This window comes from Anolis carolinensis, chromosome 1 (assembly GCF_035594765.1).
Source record: "Anolis carolinensis isolate JA03-04 chromosome 1, rAnoCar3.1.pri, whole genome shotgun sequence".
Taxonomy (NCBI): domain Eukaryota; kingdom Metazoa; phylum Chordata; class Lepidosauria; order Squamata; family Dactyloidae; genus Anolis; species Anolis carolinensis.
In genome coordinates this window covers 90,279,716-90,301,386 of record NC_085841.1, presented here as the reverse complement: position 1 = coordinate 90,301,386, position 21,671 = coordinate 90,279,716, and the positions used below count along the sequence as shown (strand labels likewise).

The window sequence follows — 21,671 nt, the reverse complement described above, 5'->3', positions numbered from 1 at the left end:
CAGGGGTAAAACACACAAGAAGACTAATTGAGTATACAGGTTTCGGTGGCTTTATGACATGATTCAGCAATATACCAAATCACATCTTACATCTCATACTGATTAGCATGATTACAATTTCTCATAGTCACAAACCAGCTGAAGCAACAAGCTTCCCAGCAACCAAATGTTTTTATTTTAAAATGTTTTTCACCCAAACCTTAATTAACAGCTTCCATGTATTATTTAGAAATAAACATTTCATTAAGATTACACTGGCCAACACACATTTTGGTTCCTCAAATGTTAGCCCTTTTCTGGATATATTTGGCCTGATGATTCCAAAAATGGCACCAGCCCCCCCCCCCATCAACTCTAGTTTCTGAGATACAGAACATATACTATCTAGCAGTTTTTATCTGCTCATTCACAGAAAATAATGATAAACATATATAGGAATTTAGAATCGATGTAGGCTATTCAATGCAATTTTCTGAATCAGGGCCCCAAGTAACCCCGTGAAGAAGCCTGAAAATCAAGACACCAGGTTTTTTTGTTGTTGCTGGACTATGTTATACATGTGAGGTTGAATAATATATGTATTAACAGCCCAAGACTATTGATACGATGCTTGTTTTAGCAGCAACATTGTAAAAGAACAGAGGAACAGTAGTATTTCAGCTAAATTCCATTAAAAAGAAACAAATAACTGAGGAACCAAAACATACACATATTTGAGATAAAATGTCTGTTGGAACCTGTCTGTAATGCAGTTGGTCCTAAGCCTAGATACTTTATTATGCTGGTTGCTAAATTACAGTTTACTATAACTGTAAAAATATTGATTATTGTAAAAAAAATGTACATGTGTATATGAGTATTCAAGTCACTTATTAACTTATGGAATTTCATAAGATTTTCTAAGGAGAGGAATATTCAGAAAAGGGTATTCATGGGTGGTCTCCCATCTAAGTAATAACCATAGGTTATCCTGCTTATTTGTCAAGATCAGACCTGATCTGGTGTCTTTAGGATATTTAGGCCATGCTGATACAATGATTTACTTTAAGAAATGTTTACAAAGCTTGTTTTTGGTCTGATATATCTTGGATTTTTTTTTAAAAAACCCACTTGTTGGGAAAGTGTTTGGAAATTGAAAAACATTGTTTTGGGAGCTATAGCAACACATATGCTACTTTTAACCTGCTTCAAGGGAGAAAATACTATTATGCACCCAAACTAAGTTATTAAGTGGTAAGACTTCACAGGTTCCAATGTTTCTTTGGAGTATAGTTTCCTTGGAATGAGGTTACTAACATATTTTCTGTTTTGTAATGTTTATTCCCAAATATACAGATTGAGCATAAACATTAACACTTGCATATCCTAAAATTCTAGCCTTCTTCTGAGAAATGCAAACTGGTTCTTTGTGCCATAAAAATCCTTTCCACTTTCAATTCTGACCTTTCCTCAGATTAGCTCAGTCTCTGATTCTGACCACAACGGCTGTCTTGTCCCTGTCAAAAGCTGAACTTGCTCCTTCTTAAGAAATTGTCTGATGAGCTCATCTTCCAGAGGGAAGGAGGGACCTAAGCCCTGTTTTTCTTTTTTAAAGATATCTCCTTCTTGATTGAACCTGCTAGAGAAAACAATCTGAATAATATTGTTTTAACCAAGAAAAGAAGAAGCTGGATCTGGCAAGCTTGACTAAACTGGTATGGGCAGCTTTTTTGCAGGGGTGGTCATGTACTTATTGACCCTGAAGCATTCTGATTACAGCATAGATGACCTTTAAAAAAGTGATTCCTCAAGGTCCACATCTGGATTTGAAAAAGGCATTTTTAAACAGTGCAGGGGGCTGTGAAAAGGTAGCTTTCATTTTCCAGGAGGTTCCTGCAGCAGTAATCTCTCCCTCTCCCTCTGTCTTTTGGCAGAAAAGGAATAGTCCAAGGAATGGGAAAGGGTTTCAATGGCTACAAAACAAAACTTTGATGAAGCCCCAATATTTGTCTACATGGGCTTTAAGTATTTGACCCCTTATCCATTTATCCACACTGGGGAACTTCCTCCATACTGACTGCATTTCAACTATTGCTATTCTCCTTGCAAACTCCAGCAAGTGCAGAAGGAAAGAATCTCAAACACATATGCACCAACTTAAAAAAAAGACAATGCATCAACCAAAGACCATAACATTTGAAAACAAAAATGTGATTCACAGCTAATATGAACATCAAATAAATAAGAATAAAAACCTATAGAAGAGAATGGAACATCACAATGAACACCCCAAAATTGTTGAGTCCTTATGCAGGCTCATACCACCTCATCACAATTTGGCATTTGGCTTTAATCCATATTAGAGAGATGAGAAGAAAATTCCACAAACAGTGTAACAGAATATATGATATCTTTCCTATGTTATGCTTTTCTGACATATGTAAGAACTTGCATCACTTTCAGCCAATTGGCAGGAATACCTTAAAATTCTCATTTCAATATTTCTCATAGTCAGAATGCTCTTCCGAAATCAGCTTCTTATTCTATGGATTTTGGCTGGAATATTTTAAACTTTATGCCATCTTCTTAAGGTTTTTATTATTCCAAAAAAAGTAGTAGAAGCGTTGGAAATGCAGGCAGTCCCCAAGTTACAAACAAGATAGGTTCTGTTAGTTTGTTCTTGTTAAATTTGTGTGTAAGTCATAACAGGTACTTTTAAAAGTGTAACTCCAGTCAAATATATAAATATTTTAACTTTGCATAGCATAGGAAAGGGTTAATCCCCTGTGGTGTTTGTTTTGCTGTCTGTACCCCTGTTCAGAAGATCTCGCCTCACTTTCTGTCCCTGTGACAATTGGATTTGTAAAAATTTGGCTTGTTGTAGAAACAAGGATTGGTGATAAAGCTTCAGTGGAGACACCTTTTCCTGTGATAACTCTTTCAGGGGTGAATTTCCCTTCCAAGGGATAGCTTTACCTCACTTCCTGTTATCTCACCCTCATTCTTAACTATGAAAAGTTTGTAAGTCGGATGTTTGTAACTCAGGCACTGCTTGTAGAACCAACAGATTAACAAGTGAATCTAACTTTTCAGCACTGTAACGGATGTAAAATATAATAATGAAAGGGTACTGACTCAAGATCTTGGGCATAACCTAGCAGAGCTGTGGTCATTGAGGAGATAAGTTCTTGTGGATCCAATGAGGGCTGGGCAAAAAAATGTAACTCAGAGCACTTTTTGAAAAGCTAAATGACTTCTAGATTTCCCCAGTCAACAGAAACACTGACTACCATGGCTAGTGGAATTCTAGTCCAAACAGCCATTTTTTCCAAGCTCTGTCTCAAAGTTAGATTTGGTTTCATGGATAGCAGCAGAACATTCAGCAGAAAACCAAGGCTGAAGGGCAAAAAGATTAGCAAACCAATACAGATATTACTGAGTAGTTTTTCTCTAGAGATTATGCTTAGGGCCTGTTTGCCTAGGGGAAGGCCTTTCTTAAACAATAGAACAATAGCCAAGAAAATCAGCACCTTGTCTCTGATAAGGGTGTTCTTGTGTTTGACAGCTTTTAATGAGGGCAGCTTAGGAACTGAAAGTCAAGACACTTTAAAGTCTGGTAGGGTTTGCCTCAAGGGCTGCCATTTGCCAGTCAGTCCAGCACTAGATTGGGGAGAAGTTAACTTTGGTCTACAACTCCCAGAATTTCCCAGTCAACATGGTCTGGAGGATAGCGTGGTTTTTCAGAGTAGAGATGTGACCACTACTGTTAAATAGACTACAATGAGAGGGTGATCAGGCTTTGTCCCACATTGTTCACATTTTTGGGGTTTGGACTTCGTTCAAATTTTTCTTCCTTAGTAACAGGAAGGGAAAATTAATTCTTAGTGACAAAATGGACAAAGAAACATGAATGTTGTTATACCAGCTAGTTTAGGACTTGCAGTGTTATCTTCTTATGCTAATAGACCCTCCAAACCAACCCGGTCCAGCAACTACTTGCCCTTTTTGTTTATTTAAATGACTCTGTTGTTTGAAATGATTGGAAGGGGGCTCTTCTTATCTTGAGCCATGCAGTCTCTGACTAGGATGCTTTGCTTAGCTGTTCTTAGCACCTCATTAATTACCAATCTGACCAAAGTCAAGCTGTTTTGCAACTCTGGGGCCTTTGTCAAAACTGATCGCAATCCTGTGCTGGAATGTCAAAAAGCAAGATCTACCACATGCAATATTTATTTCCAAGGAACGCAATTGGCATTTCAATCACAATCAGTATAAATGTGATTCTGCCTATCACGACTGCACCCATATCAGACAATTCAAACATTTTGGTCTTTGTGCAATACTGCCCTTTTCAAAGCCATATCAAATGATAGCTCTAACAAATGGGTGAAAAGACACTCACAAATAGAAAGGGACATAAATAAATCATCTTGGTGATGAGTGCATACCTCTGGAGATAGCTCAGCTGCTGAGGATAGCCATACTATTAAACAAAATTAAGTGAGCACAATATATACGTGGAATCAATGCAAACTCAATAGTCATTAGGGCAAGGGAAACAGTGCAAATCCTTCAGTGTTAGGTTTTATATAATTAAATGCATCACAAATATAATTTAAGAGATGTCTTCAGTGCCCACAAACTTATTTTGTAAATCTGTCTCAGTAGCAATATATTATGCTATCTGGGGGAGGTATTACATTTTTCTCAGTAATTTGAGTCTAATGAGCATTTTTATTTTTTGCACAATGCCTTTGATAGTGTAGAATGACCAAATTATGTCAGAATGAACTGCTGCTGAAGGGTATTGCATGAGAAAAAATGATCTGCATTGAAACTTACTATTGCTATTGTCCTGGGGTATCTTGATCTACTTGTTGATATTCCATTCTGTGTGTCACCCATTTCCTGTCATTTACCTGTCTGTGGAAAGCTGCACTACATGTGGCCTTTAAAATTGAAGATCAGAAGGCACTTTTTTATTCTGCAACTTTTCTGCCTCTTGTAGTCCAGTGCTTTGGAAATATGTGCTATGTTTTATGCTTATAAGACCTCTTCAGTACTTCTTGGTTATTTAACGTTCATCTGTCCTTTCTAACAGTGATGACTTGTTGTCTGCTCAAAAGGTTGATGCCCTCCAGGTTTTCAAAGCACAATTAAAGGACAGTCAAAATTAATGACATGCCTGACTGACAATCAGGAAGCACTAATTAATGAGTTTACTTTCTACTAAACAATAAATAAAGTATTGATTTAAATCATGCATGTGTTTCTCTATAAAGTTAGCATACTGTCCACACACATAAATTACATGATATACACTTTTCTGCCTTTATGAAGGTCCTGCACTCAAAATATCCGCTTCCCCCCCCCCCCAAATATCTTGTTGAGTCTACATAAAAGGAAATGCTTCCCAACCTTCAAATAGAGGACATTTCTTATAATAAGGAATATATGGCAGTCTACCAGGGTAAACTTGGGAAGAATGTCTAAGGACCTCATCATACTTACCTCTGGAAACAGCAATAGAATGTGGTCAAAACAGAAAACATTTTGAATGTGAAAGAAAACATAAACTAGCAACCTTGTTACACAGCTGCCGGAGGTGCTCCACTTTGTACAGGGGTTCGGGGAACCCAGCGCCCCACGTCCTGCATTGCCCGACTCCAGCTGAGGGCGATCAGATGGGGAGAAGTGTGAGTGCAGGGCTCCCTCCCCTCATGGATTGCAATGGCAACATTGGAGGTCTGCTGTGTTGCCCTGGCAGTGGCATGTGCTTGCTGTGCCCTCCACGGAGCTGTGCTGGCATCATCTGATGGGGACCAGCCAGCTCAGTGGCTGACCAGGGCTAAATCGGCACATGCTGCCGAATTTAGCCCCATGTGAAGAGATCATTGGAGAGGCTGCAGTTTGCCTTTACTTGAGCCTATTGGGAAGGGCAAAATTCTGAGCCCTCTTGCAGAGTTAATCGAGTGCAAACTACTTTTGTACTTTGAACTCAGTTTGTAGCCGTTGAGTGAGCCAAGGATAAAGGGGAGAAGTAGAAGGAGGACAGAGAAAGGGTTCCACTTTAAAAGCAGGCTCAAGACTGTGCCTGCCAAACTGGGACAGTTGGATTGTATGAGCTTTCAGAATTCACAGCATCATTGCCAAATTTGGGGAGATCAAATGGAAAAAATAGGGAAAGTTAATACCTGAAGTCCACACTTCCTTTCTTTTTGCTATCTCTTTCTCTTTGTCTCTTTCCCTGTACAGACAGTTCCCAAGTTATGAACAAGATAGGTTCTATAGCTTGTTCTTAAGTTTAATTTGTTTTAAGTCTGGCCAGGTACATTTTTAAGTGTAGCTCCAAACACACACACACACACACACACACACACACACACACATTTGTTTTGCTGTCTGTGCCCCTGTTCAGAAGATTTCACCTCACTTTCTGTCCCTGTGATCATTGGATGTTGAAACCTTTGCTTATTTTGGAAACAAGAATTGGTGATAAAGTTTCAGTGGAGACACCTTTTCTTTCAGGAGTGAATTCCTCTTCCTTGGGAGTAGATTCCTCTCACCCCATTCTTAACTATGAGTCTTTGTAAGTCGAATGTTTGTAACTCAGGGATTGCCTGTATATTAAAGCTCCCAATTTCCTCCAGACTGTTTTAGCAACTGCATCACCCCAACACATTTATTTCATTCATTTATAATCTTTCTTTCCCCCTTTTCTAATAATGGAACTCAAAGCAGCTTACAAATTGTAGAAATATATACATGCAAATGTTATTGTAAACAAATTGAATCATTTGTTGAGTGAAAACCATTTAAAATTAATTAAAAGACAATATAAAAACTCAACAGAGCAGCACACCCTGGAAGTCTGTCACAATAAATCCTAAAAACCTAACAGAATAGGCTTTTCTTACTTGCAAGGGGAAGGAGAGTAAAACCTCCATAAGGAGGGAGGTCCAACATCTGGGATCAGCCACTGAGAAGGCCTTCTCCCCTGTTTCCATCAAAGGAGCCTGAGAAGGCCATGGGACAGAGAGAACGGCTTCTCTCAAAGATCTTACAGCTAATAAGTTCATACTCTTTTATAGAGTTATGGTATGGAATCAGCTTTCTGTTTGCCAAATAGAAGTAATCCTAACTAGTACTATTGGCTTCATAAATCAACCGGCATTATTTATTCTTACCCTTGACAAAACGGTGTCATAAAACTTTCCCAACACCTTGTTCCATTTATGGGCAGAGAATTGCACAACCATCTTTATCTGGTCTCACATTACAGAAAAGATGACAGAAAGGGACTAAACTGAGTCTCGCCAGCATGATAGACTCAAGGTTGCTTATGAAGTAATCTTTGCTTGTTTCACTTATCACTTGAAGTGATTCAATCAGGTGACAGCATTCTCCTGGCATTTATTTCAGTTTTAGAATACAGCAAATATTTTAAATTCCAGGTTCCTTTTCAGTTCCATGAAGATTCCAAACATCAACAATACACCAATGAAATCCAGTGAAGTATTTTTAAAAAGAAAAGTAAGTGGAATCTATTGTAATTGTGATATGTGTTAACTCCTTGAGTAGAACAGTTGATATGATCCATGTTTACTCAATGAAAATTTCACTGATTACAATGGAACTTGCTTCCTAGGGTATATTCACTACACAATTAAGGCAGTTTTGTTTCATTTTTTGGAATCCTAGGATTTGTAGTACAGAGAAGCACTTGGCATTCCATAGTGCAGAGATTCTTAAACTGGGTCCCCACCCCAAATGTTGGGGTCACAAAAGGCTTATTTGCTCCCCCACTGCAGAGCAGTAGCAGTAGTGCCATTTGTTGCTATCAAAGGGGGGAGAGAAGAGGCCTAGCTGAAGCTTTTAAGGGAAGGGAAATGAGCCCAGTGGAGGCAGCTGACCATGTGAATGGGTGAGGGATAAAGGAATGACCAGGCAACAGAGTAAAAGTAGAGGAATGTTGTCGACCGCGTTTGGGGGGATCGGGCCCCTTTAGAAGGAAGCCGATCCGGTCCTGAGGGAACGGACCTTGGCGAAGCCAAAAGAAGAATATAAGCCGCAATACAACCTGAAGCCTGAAATGAAGAAGGTCCGCCACGTTGAAGGAAAATCCGCCAAGGAGTTTTATTGAGCAATTCAGCTGAAAAGGACGCTAATAGTGATCATTCAATCCACTAGCGTAACATATGTTTCAAATAAAGTCATATTTATACAATGTTTCGGTCTGACAGCCCTTTGAATTTCCCGCCCCGCTTCCCTGCCCATCTGATCGCGGATAGGCTGAGAGGTTGAACGAGGCGGGCTTTCGTTTCCCGCCTTGCTTTGCTGGCCCAATGGGGAGCCGTTTTCCGTCCCCCCTTGGGCCAATCAGAGAGGAGGAGGCGGGAGCTATAGAAACAATGCGGTGACCGGACAGGAAACATCGGATTAATTCTGGCCCAGCCAATTTCTAAAGGAATTAATGACACCCATCAAGGATGTCCGGGGTCCTGTCACGTTCGCAGATTTTAGATATGTCTTTGGGGTGTCAGACAGGAAGGGGTGATGGGTGTTGATGAGCCATCATTGACGGCCCCACAGGGTGCCTTCCAGCGGCGTCCTGGCCTGGAATATGACGATGTTTGCCTTGGGGGTGAGTCACCTTTAGGAATTTGGTGACTCTAAACCCTATATTGTCCATGCGATCGGAATGAGATTGGATTAAACTGTGGCAGATTATCCTTTTGTTTTTGGGAAGGGAGGTTTGAGTCATGGGGCTAGAGTTCAGGTTGGGGTCATAATATTTCCCATTTGATTTCATGATCTGCCAATTATATGGGATAAAATGGAAATTAAAAATAAAGTTGGAATATAAACCCAGCTGGGAAAAAACACATATTTTCCGGGGATCCCAAAGAGTATAAATACATATAGGCAGATAGGCAGCTTTCAAGAAAATAAAGAAGAATCCATAAAGGTGGGTGACATTGCATAAAGGGGAATCATGAATGATATAGACATTTGAAAACATTTGATAAGAACGAAGTACACAACATCTGGGGAATCCAACATAGAAGTGGGGTTCAAGCAGCATGATTTCACAATTCATGAAGTTAGCCCAACGATTTGAAATTCATACAACAGTGAGTCATGTACATAGAATATGAAAATTCACAAATACATGAGGGGAAAGAGTTCATAAGGAATTCATAGAGATGGCATGGGGAAGGGACACATGTATGTTGTAGTCCTTGGAAGTATAGGATTTCATAAGTCCCAGGGGTAGGTCTGAGGAAGAGTGTTCTTCTCCTTCATAAAATTATGAAATTATGAATGAAACGTGGAGGGCCCCCCGTCCGGGCATCCCCTGGCAGCTGTAGAGGGTGAGGGTCCTTGGTGAACTATGTCTCCCCAGCGAGAGAGCGATCCCCCCATCCCCATTTCACAGAAAGGGGCCAGGGAGAACCATTCCGCGAGTCGCGGGGAGAGAAAACCCCGGGATAAAGCAGCAACTTGGCTTGGAAAGAAACGCGGTTCTGTTTGACAGTCAGCTGTTGAGATGCCGAAAACTGGACCGATTCCGGGTCTGCTGGTTGTCTTCGAGTCAGGAGCCTTAGAAAGGGTTAAGACTAAAAGAGGAGCGTTCTAGGGGTAATTTTGATAGAGATATGAGCCAATTTATATCGACCGCCATGTTAATCTATGGCAGGGAATCTCAGCCGGAGTTAAAAGGACGGGAGGGAGAGAGAGCGATTGCATGCGAAGGAAGGAGTCAGGGAAAGATACAAAATAACCAGATAGAGAGTGTTATTGTTAAAATAAATGCTACTTTTATTGGGGGGATTTGTTACATAGTTCAGGGAAGAGGAAAATGAAGGAAAAAAGGTCTTTTAATAATAGTCTGTTGCGGTCCCGCTCCGTTCTTTTGGAGAGTAATCTATGGAACTCTCTGCTGCGTTTTCAAATCAATTTGAAAGCTGGGGTGACGGCCATCATATTCCCCACTCGGTAAGGGCGGGGCGAAGATGGGAGGAGCCCACTTCGCCCCTGCCCTACCGCATAAGCATTATAACCTCTTAGCGGCAGCATGGCCATCTGCTGAGAGGGATTCGAATGGTTCTTTTTGCGACAAATTTGGAACAGAGCGGGCAAATGCGACCAGCAACAGCTTATTATTAGGAGGAAAAGGATTACAGCTAGAAAGAGGAGAAAACCTTTCCTCAACCAGTCTAAGGAAGGGAGCCAATCGGTCAGAAAACTAAGGTCGAATCCAGTCGTCTCCTTAATTCCTGAGGCCAAATCATCCAAACCCTCGATGGATTTACGAATCATAGGAGTCTGGTCTGTCAAATTAAAGCAGCACATGTGCCTTACACTCTCACAGCCATAGTGGTTTTTCAATAGGAGGAAATCAATAGCTGCCCTGTTATCTAATACAGCCTCCTGCAGCTCATGCCTTTCCTTTGCCACTGATGCCAAGGCTTGAGAGGTATAATTGATGTTTTTGACCAGAGCGCAGGCCAGGTGCTTTATGGCCCTATAATTCATGGCTGAGGCCACTCCAGGAGTGAACAATGCAGCCGCCACAAATTGTGGGATGCCTTTTTCCACCACTGAGGGGTCACAATTTGGATCCAAGTTTTGAATGGATCTTGCCTTCCGACCCAAAGAGTGTGCCAATTCTAGGTCGTTCTTGGAAGGCATAAAAAGAGACAGCCTACCCAAGGCACAATTCCCCATGGAGGTATTGGCAGGTAGATAACCATAGGCTGTCTGTCCACACAGGAAAAACCATCCTGGGGGCAGGACCAAATGGGCATTCAAATGAGACAGTTTTTCTCTATGTGTGCGATTTAGAGAGTTGTCAATGGGAAGCTAATGGACAACACCGGGCTAGAATTGACAGGGAGGGTTAGAGAAGAAATGAGAATTAGGGTTAGGGTTAGTACCCCGGACAGCTCCCAAGGAGGAAAAAAATAGAGTGAAAATTAGAACTCACGGCTCCTGATTCAGCACGCCGGACAGCTCCCAGCAGGAAAACTAAGGTATTCAGTTCTTCCGAGCGGGGGTTGAAGTGAGGGCCGATTTGACAGCTGTCAAAGCGAGCTGTCAAATGTTTGTAGGTCCAAATGGGGGTGTTCCCGTGGTGCTAGAAGGATGGAATTTGGAGAGGTCCTTGGAGAGGGTCTTGTGCTTTGGTCTCTGGCTTTTGGTCTTTCTCCGGGCCTCGGGAGGGTGTGGGTCAGGACAGTTCGCGGGCGGCGGTCCCTGAGGAGGTGTTTTCCGGAACAACACCTTCAGGTCGTCTCCCAGCTCAGCTGTCCACAGATCTTTGTCTTCCTCACCGCTGGTGGGGGCTGGTTCTGGTTCAGGAGCACTCTTGATGGATCCTGGCATGGATTCCAGGATTCCAGCACCTTGCAAGCGGTGTAGGAGGTCAGGAGGGCTTCGAGGAGGTTGTGATGCCATCTTCACCCGGCGCCTCCTAGTGTCCACAGCCAGGTCCAGCACCTCCACCCAGGAAGGAGGTCCAAGGGATAGAGAATGCCTCAAGACAGCAAAGAAAAGAGATCACGTGTCCCATCCCCACTCCCCTTCCCCCAAGACCCTATGAGTGGAGGGTTAGTTTTATAAGGAAGAAAAAAAGGAGGAAAAAATGGAAATAAATCATTCATACCTTTTGGGACGTTTTCAATACTGAAGGTTCCTCTGGCACCCTTGCAGCCATGTTAGGGCTCCCCACTCGCGCCTGACCCAGTGACCAACAGCGAGGGTCCTGTCCGTGGCTCCATGGGGACACACTTTTAGCCTCTGCCACCTCTTCTTCAGGTGAGGAGGGGTCGCCCTTACCTGCCAGCCTTCTCCTGGTCTCGTGGGGGCGCCCTTTCCTCCCTGCAGTTGAAGGGGATGTTCTTCTGCTCAGGATCAGCCTTACGACCCCTGCCAGGGGTTGGAGCCAGCTTGTGGGTGGGGGCCTCATCACCGTGATGGCACCCCACTGGTTGCTCTCGCCTCATCTGAGCTGGGTTTCTCAGAGTCCCTTTATAGCCACAGGAGCGGATGATGGTCCTGGTAGTCCAGGTCGGGGTGGAGTGCCTTTCATCTGGGGTGCCAGGATCCCCATTCTACAGTTCCCAACGGTCCCTTTTATACTGAGAGAGTGTTAGTAAAACCCCTAACCCATTGTATACACAGTCATTCAAGAGATAGCAAACAAGAGGGAGAGAGAGAGAAACAGAGAGGATAGCTCAAGGAAGAAAATCATGAGGAAAAGGAACAAAACTTGGTTCCCCACATTTAAAGGACATACAAAGCTCCAATGTCAAGGCAATCAAACAAAGAATACTACTCAGAGAACAGGGAAGCCCCAGGCAGGACTCAGCCAGTCTCTGAAGATGGAAGGTTTTCCAAAGATACACAATAACCCCCCAGAGAGGAGGGGGGGGGCTGAGAGAGAAAGATTCAAAAAGGGGGGTTTTTTTTTCAGGGTTGCCCAAAGGGATTGGGTGAGGAAAAAAAGAAAAAGGGAAAGGAGTCTTTGAAGACACAGGATCCTTTGGTTTGAGCAAATTTCAAGGTGTGACCTGATGCTTTGGAAAGAATGCCAGATCAAAGGTCCCACTTGCAAGTTGTAACCAACAAAAATGCAAATTTACAGTCTAAAAATTTATGTTCCGCTGGGATCTTTGGGGAGTTTCTAGAGATTTTGGGTAAAGTTTTGAAAGCAAACAGAAAAGGAGAGGGAAAAAAGGGAATTGAACTGTGACTCAAAAATTCAGAAGCAGATTGCTTTGAAAAGGAGGGAGAGAGGGGAAAATAATTCTTTGGAGAACTATTGACCCAATTTTCAGGCTTCAGATAAAACAGAGGATGGCAATGAACGTTCTTTGGTCTCTGAACAGTCAATTCCTCCTTCCTCTGAGGTCTCATCCCCCCATGGCCCCTCCTTTCCCCCTGTTCCTCTGGTCAAAAAGGACGAGCGAGAGGAAGAGAGGGAGAGATTAAGGGAGGGGGGCTGCAAGGGGGAAGAAGTCTTGGGGTGGAAGGGAAAAAGGCTTGAGAGGGATTCGGTTGGGGAGGGGTGGAGAGGGAATAGGAGGTTGGGCAACGGAGGGGAAATGGGGCTGAGAGAGAATAGAGGGCTGGGAAACGGAAGGGAGACGGGGGGAAATGGGAATTGGGAGAGTGAGTCTGGGAGAGTGGGATCCCGGGAAGCAGAGGTTCCCTTGAAGGGTCGATTTGGGGGTTCTGGGTCGGTGCAAGACTCAGAACAAGGGGGGGGAACGGGGGATGTGGTGAGGCAAGGGATGGGGGTCGGATTTGGTAAGGTGGGGCAAGCAAATGTGTCCAGAAAATCCTCTGGAGGAGGGGGTAAGGGGAAAAGGGTCTAGGGGGGAATCTCTGGGGGGGGCTGTTTTTGGAGCCCAAATCTCTGCATGGGAAGACGTGGGCCCCTCCTCCCCCCCCCTCCGATTCTCTCCCTGGCTTAGGACCATGAACATTGCAGCATAAGCAAGTTGGGACCACTTGCCCTCCCCATGGTGAGTCACCTTAGGTCAACACTCCGAATTCGGTGACTCAAACGGGGGGCAAGCTGTTCCCCCTTCAAGGGCCACAAGGGGCCACTTACGTGCTCTGAGTTAGCCCAACCTGGCCTGCACCATGTTTTTTGATGCAAAGCCCACCCCAATTGGCCAGGATCTTTCCCAATGGAGAATCCCTGGGGATGTCTGCTGGGGTGGGACACCCTAGACGTGCTTGAACAAACACCCATCCCTGGCTCAGCCCCTGCCCAGTACCTGACAGTTAATGGAGTAACGACTCACCCACCGGCTGGATGCACTCGTCCTTTCAAGAGTTCTCCCTACACCAAGGCTGAATGGCTGGCGTTCTTGGGATCCGTAGGTGCCCTGGGAACACAATCGTTCCCCTACCCCACGATCCTAGAACCTGTAATCTCACAAGCCAGACTGTTCTCGCACACCACCGGGCGCCAGATGTTCCCGCGTTTCACCAGGAATTTGTTACCGAGCCCTGATCCGAAGTGCAATACCTCCAGAACTCCGCCCACCTGGGTCTTAACAACGGGGCCGGTTCCCTTTTTATTTTTTACAGGGCGTCCCCTGTTTCACGTTGGCGCCTTTCCTTCGAGGAGCTAAAAATCTGCTTCCTCCTATCTGGCTCCTTTGTTCAGTACCCTGAATCAGATCTAGAGAGAGAAAGGGGCTGCCAGAGAAATTTGGATGCGAAATGAGGTCAAATTGTTGGTCGGAGGGCCCTCCTTGCAGCCGTTTCTCTCCCCAACCTGTCCCAGAATATCTGGACCAAGGTCGCCGCTTGGAATTTTAGCCTAAAAAAATTGATTTTTGGAACTTCCAAGCAAGTCCCTTCGTGGTAAAGCCAAATTATGTTGTCGACCGCGTTTGGGGGGATCGGGCCCCTTTAGAAGGAAGCCGATCCGGTCCTGAGGGAACGGACCTTGGCGAAGCCAAAAGAAGAATATAAGCCGCAATACAACCTGAAGCCTGAAATGAAGAAGGTCCGCCACGTTGAAGGAAAATCCGCCAAGGAGTTTTATTGAGCAATTCAGCTGAAAAGGACGCTAATAGTGATCATTCAATCCACTAGCGTAACATATGTTTCAAATAAAGTCATATTTATACAATGTTTCGGTCTGACAGCCCTTTGAATTTCCCGCCCCGCTTCCCTGCCCATCTGATCGCGGATAGGCTGAGAGGTTGAACGAGGCGGGCTTTCGTTTCCCGCCTTGCTTTGCTGGCCCAATGGGGAGCCGTTTTCCGTCCCCCCTTGGGCCAATCAGAGAGGAGGAGGCGGGAGCTATAGAAACAATGCGGTGACCGGACAGGAAACATCGGATTAATTCTGGCCCAGCCAATTTCTAAAGGAATTAATGACACCCATCAAGGATGTCCGGGGTCCTGTCACGTTCGCAGATTTTAGATATGTCTTTGGGGTGTCAGACAGGAAGGGGTGATGGGTGTTGATGAGCCATCATTGACGGCCCCACAGGGTGCCTTCCAGCGGCGTCCTGGCCTGGAATATGACGATGTTTGCCTTGGGGGTGAGTCACCTTTAGGAATTTGGTGACTCTAAACCCTATATTGTCCATGCGATCGGAATGAGATTGGATTAAACTGTGGCAGATTATCCTTTTGTTTTTGGGAAGGGAGGTTTGAGTCATGGGGCTAGAGTTCAGGTTGGGGTCATAATATTTCCCATTTGATTTCATGATCTGCCAATTATATGGGATAAAATGGAAATTAAAAATAAAGTTGGAATATAAACCCAGCTGGGAAAAAACACATATTTTCCGGGGATCCCAAAGAGTATAAATACATATAGGCAGATAGGCAGCTTTCAAGAAAATAAAGAAGAATCCATAAAGGTGGGTGACATTGCATAAAGGGGAATCATGAATGATATAGACATTTGAAAACATTTGATAAGAACGAAGTACACAACATCTGGGGAATCCAACATAGAAGTGGGGTTCAAGCAGCATGATTTCACAATTCATGAAGTTAGCCCAACGATTTGAAATTCATACAACAGTGAGTCATGTACATAGAATATGAAAATTCACAAATACATGAGGGGAAAGAGTTCATAAGGAATTCATAGAGATGGCATGGGGAAGGGACACATGTATGTTGTAGTCCTTGGAAGTATAGGATTTCATAAGTCCCAGGGGTAGGTCTGAGGAAGAGTGTTCTTCTCCTTCATAAAATTATGAAATTATGAATGAAACGTGGAGGGCCCCCCGTCCGGGCATCCCCTGGCAGCTGTAGAGGGTGAGGGTCCTTGGTGAACTATGTCTCCCCAGCGAGAGAGCGATCCCCCCATCCCCATTTCACAGAAAGGGGCCAGGGAGAACCATTCCGCGAGTCGCGGGGAGAGAAAACCCCGGGATAAAGCAGCAACTTGGCTTGGAAAGAAACGCGGTTCTGTTTGACAGTCAGCTGTTGAGATGCCGAAAACTGGACCGATTCCGGGTCTGCTGGTTGTCTTCGAGTCAGGAGCCTTAGAAAGGGTTAAGACTAAAAGAGGAGCGTTCTAGGGGTAATTTTGATAGAGATATGAGCCAATTTATATCGACCGCCATGTTAATCTATGGCAGGGAATCTCAGCCGGAGTTAAAAGGACGGGAGGGAGAGAGAGCGATTGCATGCGAAGGAAGGAGTCAGGGAAAGATACAAAATAACCAGATAGAGAGTGTTATTGTTAAAATAAATGCTACTTTTATTGGGGGGATTTGTTACATAGTTCAGGGAAGAGGAAAATGAAGGAAAAAAGGTCTTTTAATAATAGTCTGTTGCGGTCCCGCTCCGTTCTTTTGGAGAGTAATCTATGGAACTCTCTGCTGCGTTTTCAAATCAATTTGAAAGCTGGGGTGACGGCCATCAGGAAGAGGGAGAATAGGAGATGAGATGAGAAAATGCAAAGGAGGTATATAAGCGAGAAGGAGAAGGAAGGACTCACCATAATCTTCCTGCAGAGTTTGCATCCACAAATTCAACCATCCACAGCATTCATACACACCCCTCCCACACACACACACTTAAGGGGTTTGATTTTTGTGTATTTAGAACAGTGGTTCTCAACCTGTGGGTCCCCAGATGTTTTGGCCTTCAACTCTCAGAAATCCTAACAGCTAGTAAATTGTCTGGGATTTCTGGGAGTTGTATCAAAAAAAGTTTGATTTGTATACCAATTTTACATACCTATATACCCAGGGTCACATAAACAATTTCTTCGGTAAAAAGTGGTCACAAGTTGAAGAAAAAAAAGGAACTCTGAATACAGTTTTAGAGCTCTCTGGAGTCCATGTTTCAATGCAATGGAATTATGGGAGTTGTAGCTTTGTACAATGTGTAGCTAACTTGGCCAAACCTGGTGACTCACCAAACTATAAAACTCAGTATTCCATAGCATTGAGTATGACAAAGTTGTGACAAACTACATTAATTCTACGGTGCAGAATGATGAATCCTATAGTTCCGGAGACCAGAGTTCAAATCCCGACCTAGCCATGAAGACTTATTGGACAGCTCTGGTCAAGTCACAGTTTCTCAGCCTCAGATGGTGGCAAAGACAACAAATCTTGTCAAGAAAACCCTGTTACCTTAGGATTGCCATAAGTCAGAAATCACACAACAACAACAACAACAACAACAACAACAACAACAACACAGGAAGATTTCATTTGAACATTAGGAAGAAATTCCTGGTGGTAAAAATATGCTACCTCAGTGTGTGCTGGAGTCTTGTTTGGAGGTTTTTCAAAAACAGGCTGGATTGTCATCTGTCAAAAATGCTTTGATTGTGTATTCTTTCCTGACATTGGGTTGGATTAGATGGTCCTTCTAGCATCTTCCAACTCAATTATTTTATTACAGCTGGAAAGTGATATGAGATTATGGAAATTGTGGGTGCCAGCCTGCTCAGCACTGTATTGACTACTAAAGTCTACATGTTTTTTTAAGGCAATCTACAGGCACCTTCATCTAGAAAGAACATCAGACACAACCTCATCTTCTCCACTGAAAGTTCTGTTCTTTTGATTCTTGAGGACTATGATATCATACCTTAATCCTCTGTTTGCAGTATGAAATTAACATCTACAGTAGAGTCTCACTTATCCAACACTCGCTTATCCAACATTCTGGATTATCCAACACATTTTTGTAGTCAATGTTTTCAACACATCATGATATTTTGGTGCTAAATTCGTAAGTACAGTAATTACTACATAGCATTACTGCGTATTGAACTACTTTTTCTGTCAAATTTGTTGTTAAACATGATGTTTTGGTGCTTAATTTGTAAAATCATAACCTAATTTGATGTGTAATAGGCTTTTCCTTAATCCCTCCTTATTATCCAACATATTCGCTTATCCAACGTTCTGCCGGCCCGTTTATGTTGGATAAGTGAGACTGTATTGATACATATCCCAGCATCACAGCAGATTTATTTCAAAAGCTGAATATCAGAAACAAAAGATGTATGTTCTAAAACATGTGGGAATGCAAGAGAATAAAGAGTATGTGAAAGAACAGTTAGATTTAGATTTAAATCATTATACCTATGGTATCACAGAGTTCAAAGACTGCTATTAGCAATAATAGCTAAATGAAACCTGTTTGGAGATGGAATGCCTCTGAACTCCAGATGTTGGGGACAAACAGCCAGAGAAATCTGTTGCCTTGTGCTTGTAAGGTTCCCAAAAAGCATGTGGTTAGCAATTGTTAGAATGCTGGTTTAGAAGAAACTTGGCTCTTACCCGCTAGGAATTTTCTTATGTTCTTGTATTTTAAACACTCAAACAGTCAGAATTATGGGTTTATAATAGCACTGTCTCAGCTGCTGGACATTTATAAAGTAATATTTTCAGTTTTTATACTATCATGTCCTGATGTGATTTGCCCCGGTAGCGAAGTGTGTTAAAGTGCTGAGCTGCTGAACTTGCAGACCGAAAGGTCCCAGGTTCAAATCCTGGGAGCGGCTTGAGCGCCCGCTGTTAGCTCCAACTCCTGCCAACCTAGCAGTTCGAAAACATGCAAATGTGAGTAGATCAATAGGTACCGCTCCAGCGGGAAGGTAACGGCGCTCCACATGACCTTGGAGGTATCTACAGACAACGCCGGCTCTTCGGCTTAGAAATGGAGATGAGAACCAACCCCCAGAGTCAGACATGACTGGACTTAACGTCAGGGGAAACCTTTACCTTTACTATCCTGATGTCATATTGAACTCCATAAGAATATCCCTAATGATTTCTGCCCCACCAAATACACACACTATGGTTGCTTAGATTTTTTTTCCTCTTGCAGTCTGCAGTTCACTGTCTTTCCAGAACACTCTTGGACTACACACTCTCTCACACAAACACAAGATATATCCTCCCAATTACAGAAGATTTGGATGAATCCCTTTCCAGATGACCTAGACCCTTGTATAGATAGTCCCCTCTACCCAACCAAACCAGAAGTAATCAGCAATATCATTTACCAGCCAATCTCAGTCATATTGAACATGATGCCATCTACAGAAACTATAGGACAAATAAGAGGAACTGTTGTAATCATGTGCAAGTTGCCTACTACAGGGGATTAAGAGACAAATCTATAATATTGTGTTTTATAGGTGTCCGTCTTCCTTGGTATTCCACCATGGAATACCAGAAAGAACTATATAGCTTCATGGAAGGCTTCCCTATAGATTTGTGATATTTGGTCTATGTAATCATTCCTCCATCAGGCATTTTGTATCTTTTGACAGAGAAATCCAAACAAGACAACCCTAGCAGCCCTATTGTGTGGGATACTGATGTCAACTCAGTTGGGATATTGTAGTACATGGATTAAATTCTCAGACATTATGCCACCAATACTACTATACAAGGAATGCCAGTAATTATCTGAGAAAACACTATGATTTTCCAGATACAGTAACTTCATTTCAGCCACTATAGATGCTTCTTTACATGATATGGGAATTCACATCTAGCTGCTGAGCTCTGTTACTTTGCATTCATACAAAAGTACTTGTACTGATAAAGGGTGCTGTCATCTGCACAGGTTTGGCTACAGTGTACCAAAATCCTTATGGCTGATCAGAAACGTTCCTTATCTGCAAAGCCTTTGCTCTCTCTGAGAGTTCATGATGGACTCATGGAAAAGAGGCACTGATGAAATTCCACCAGAAGTTCAATACTTCTTACTGTACCATCAACCTCACACAAGACTACCTTGAAGCCCCTGGTGGTGCAGTGGGTTAAACCCTTGTGCTGGCAGGACTGATGACTTGAAGGTTGCTGGTTCAAATCCAACCTGGGGAGAACGTGGATGAGCTCCCTCTATCAGCTCCAGCTCCATGCAGGGACATGAGAGAAGCTTCCCACAAGGATGGTCAAAACATAAAAAAACATCCGGGCATCCCTTGAGCGACATCCTTGCAGATGGCCAATTCTCTCACACCAGAAGTGACTTGCAGTTTCTCAAGTCGCTCTTGACACATACACACACAAAAAACCCCTTGGTCAAAAAATTCTAGACACCTCTGTACAACTATGTAATGGACATATAAGTACCACCCTAAAGCAGACACTTACTGGCAGGCACACATATTTACATGCTTATAGCTTCTGCAGAGAGCATACCATAAAAAGTATTGTCTACAGCCAAGCCCTACAATACAACCAAAGCTGCTCAGACTTGTTGGGCAGAGATTCTTTACTCAAGGTTTTAGATCACACATTTCTCAAATCACAATACTGACTCAACAAAGAGGAAAAAACAGACCAATGGAGCTAGAAGGGTATCCAGAAAGAATCTTCTACGGAACAAATCCAGATTACCTTGCCCTTGACATCTCTCAACAACTGTGAAAAGACATCAGTTCAAACACCACCTCCTGATCTCTTTTTCAATTCCATCTCACATCTCCCATTTTTATGCACATTCAAGCATATGCATAAATATATGCCAAGCAAAGCTGTACTCCATGCTTAGGCACATCAATCTTGTTGAAGGTGCAGTGCCAGATCCTATGTTATGGTTGTAATTGCCCCTGCTGTTCTTGGAATGTCTGCTGCAACAGACTAATGCAGAATTGAAGTTTCCTCTTCAGGTGATTTTTAGTGGGGGGGGACCCCATATATAATAGGAAGGCAGAAAAACTGCACTCTAAAGTTGTAGATTTGGGAACAGGAGGGGGCAAAATAGTGGTCAGCATATCTATGTATATTCGTATGTCTTAAGATGTGTCTATATCTACTCAAGTATCCAAACATAAATATATATGGATGGGGGTGGGATGTTACCTGTTGACTTACTAGACACACTCTATATGCGGGTTCTCAAACCTTTTGTCCTTAGAGCTCCTTTGAGAACAGTGGAAATGACTGCCATTAACATAAGCACAGGGTTGAAGCCAATCACAAAATGGTGGTAGATGAAAGAAGTTGAAAGTAATCAATAACTTTTTATTTTGATACATAAATATATATGGGAGTTGCTGCTGCAGCCATTTCTATCTAGGAACAAGTTCCAACATTCAGCTGATTTCAAGTTAAGTATAGCTGACGCCGTTGGTGTCTCTCAGTTGCTTTCTCCAAGGCTGAGAAAGTATGACTCGCTCAGAGTCACCCACAGTATTTCCATGGCTGAGTGAAGATTTAAAACCTGGTTTACTAGAGTCTCCATGGGCCCCTACAATAATACTCCATTATATGGCAGTGTAGATGGGGCCATACTTATAAACAGAGGTGTTGGTTCTGGAAATATCATACAAATTATTCCTTTATAATGTTCTTACTAATGCAAGTTCTGTCTGGACTTTTCTCAGAACACAAACAGGGTTTATTTTAGTGATAATCAGATCAAAGTATTTCCGATAATTGACAAACATTTAATTAATTCAGTAAAACAAAAATGCAATAAATGAATTAAACCATGTGAGTGTTTAATGAAATGGGAAAATGTTAGATTTCTTCTTATATCTTCTGTTTTCTGTTTGAGGCTTGGGCCTCTTGTCCCGCATTCTCTCTCATCCCCCTGGTAACCAGCCACCGTCATTGCCACTCTAAACCTTCTCCCATATAAGGCTCATTTAAGAGACAATCCAAATTTAGCATGGGTGGAATAAAATTTATGAAGCCCATAGGATAAAGTGGGACA

General features: G+C 42.9%; 1 long non-coding RNA gene across 1 annotated transcript in view; it reads right to left on the bottom strand.

The window, feature by feature from the left end:
* LOC134298524 (uncharacterized) overlaps positions 1-21,671 on the bottom strand; it is a 33,710-nt gene that overhangs the window by 3,007 nt on the left and 9,032 nt on the right. The gene's annotated exons all lie outside the window — the stretch shown is intronic.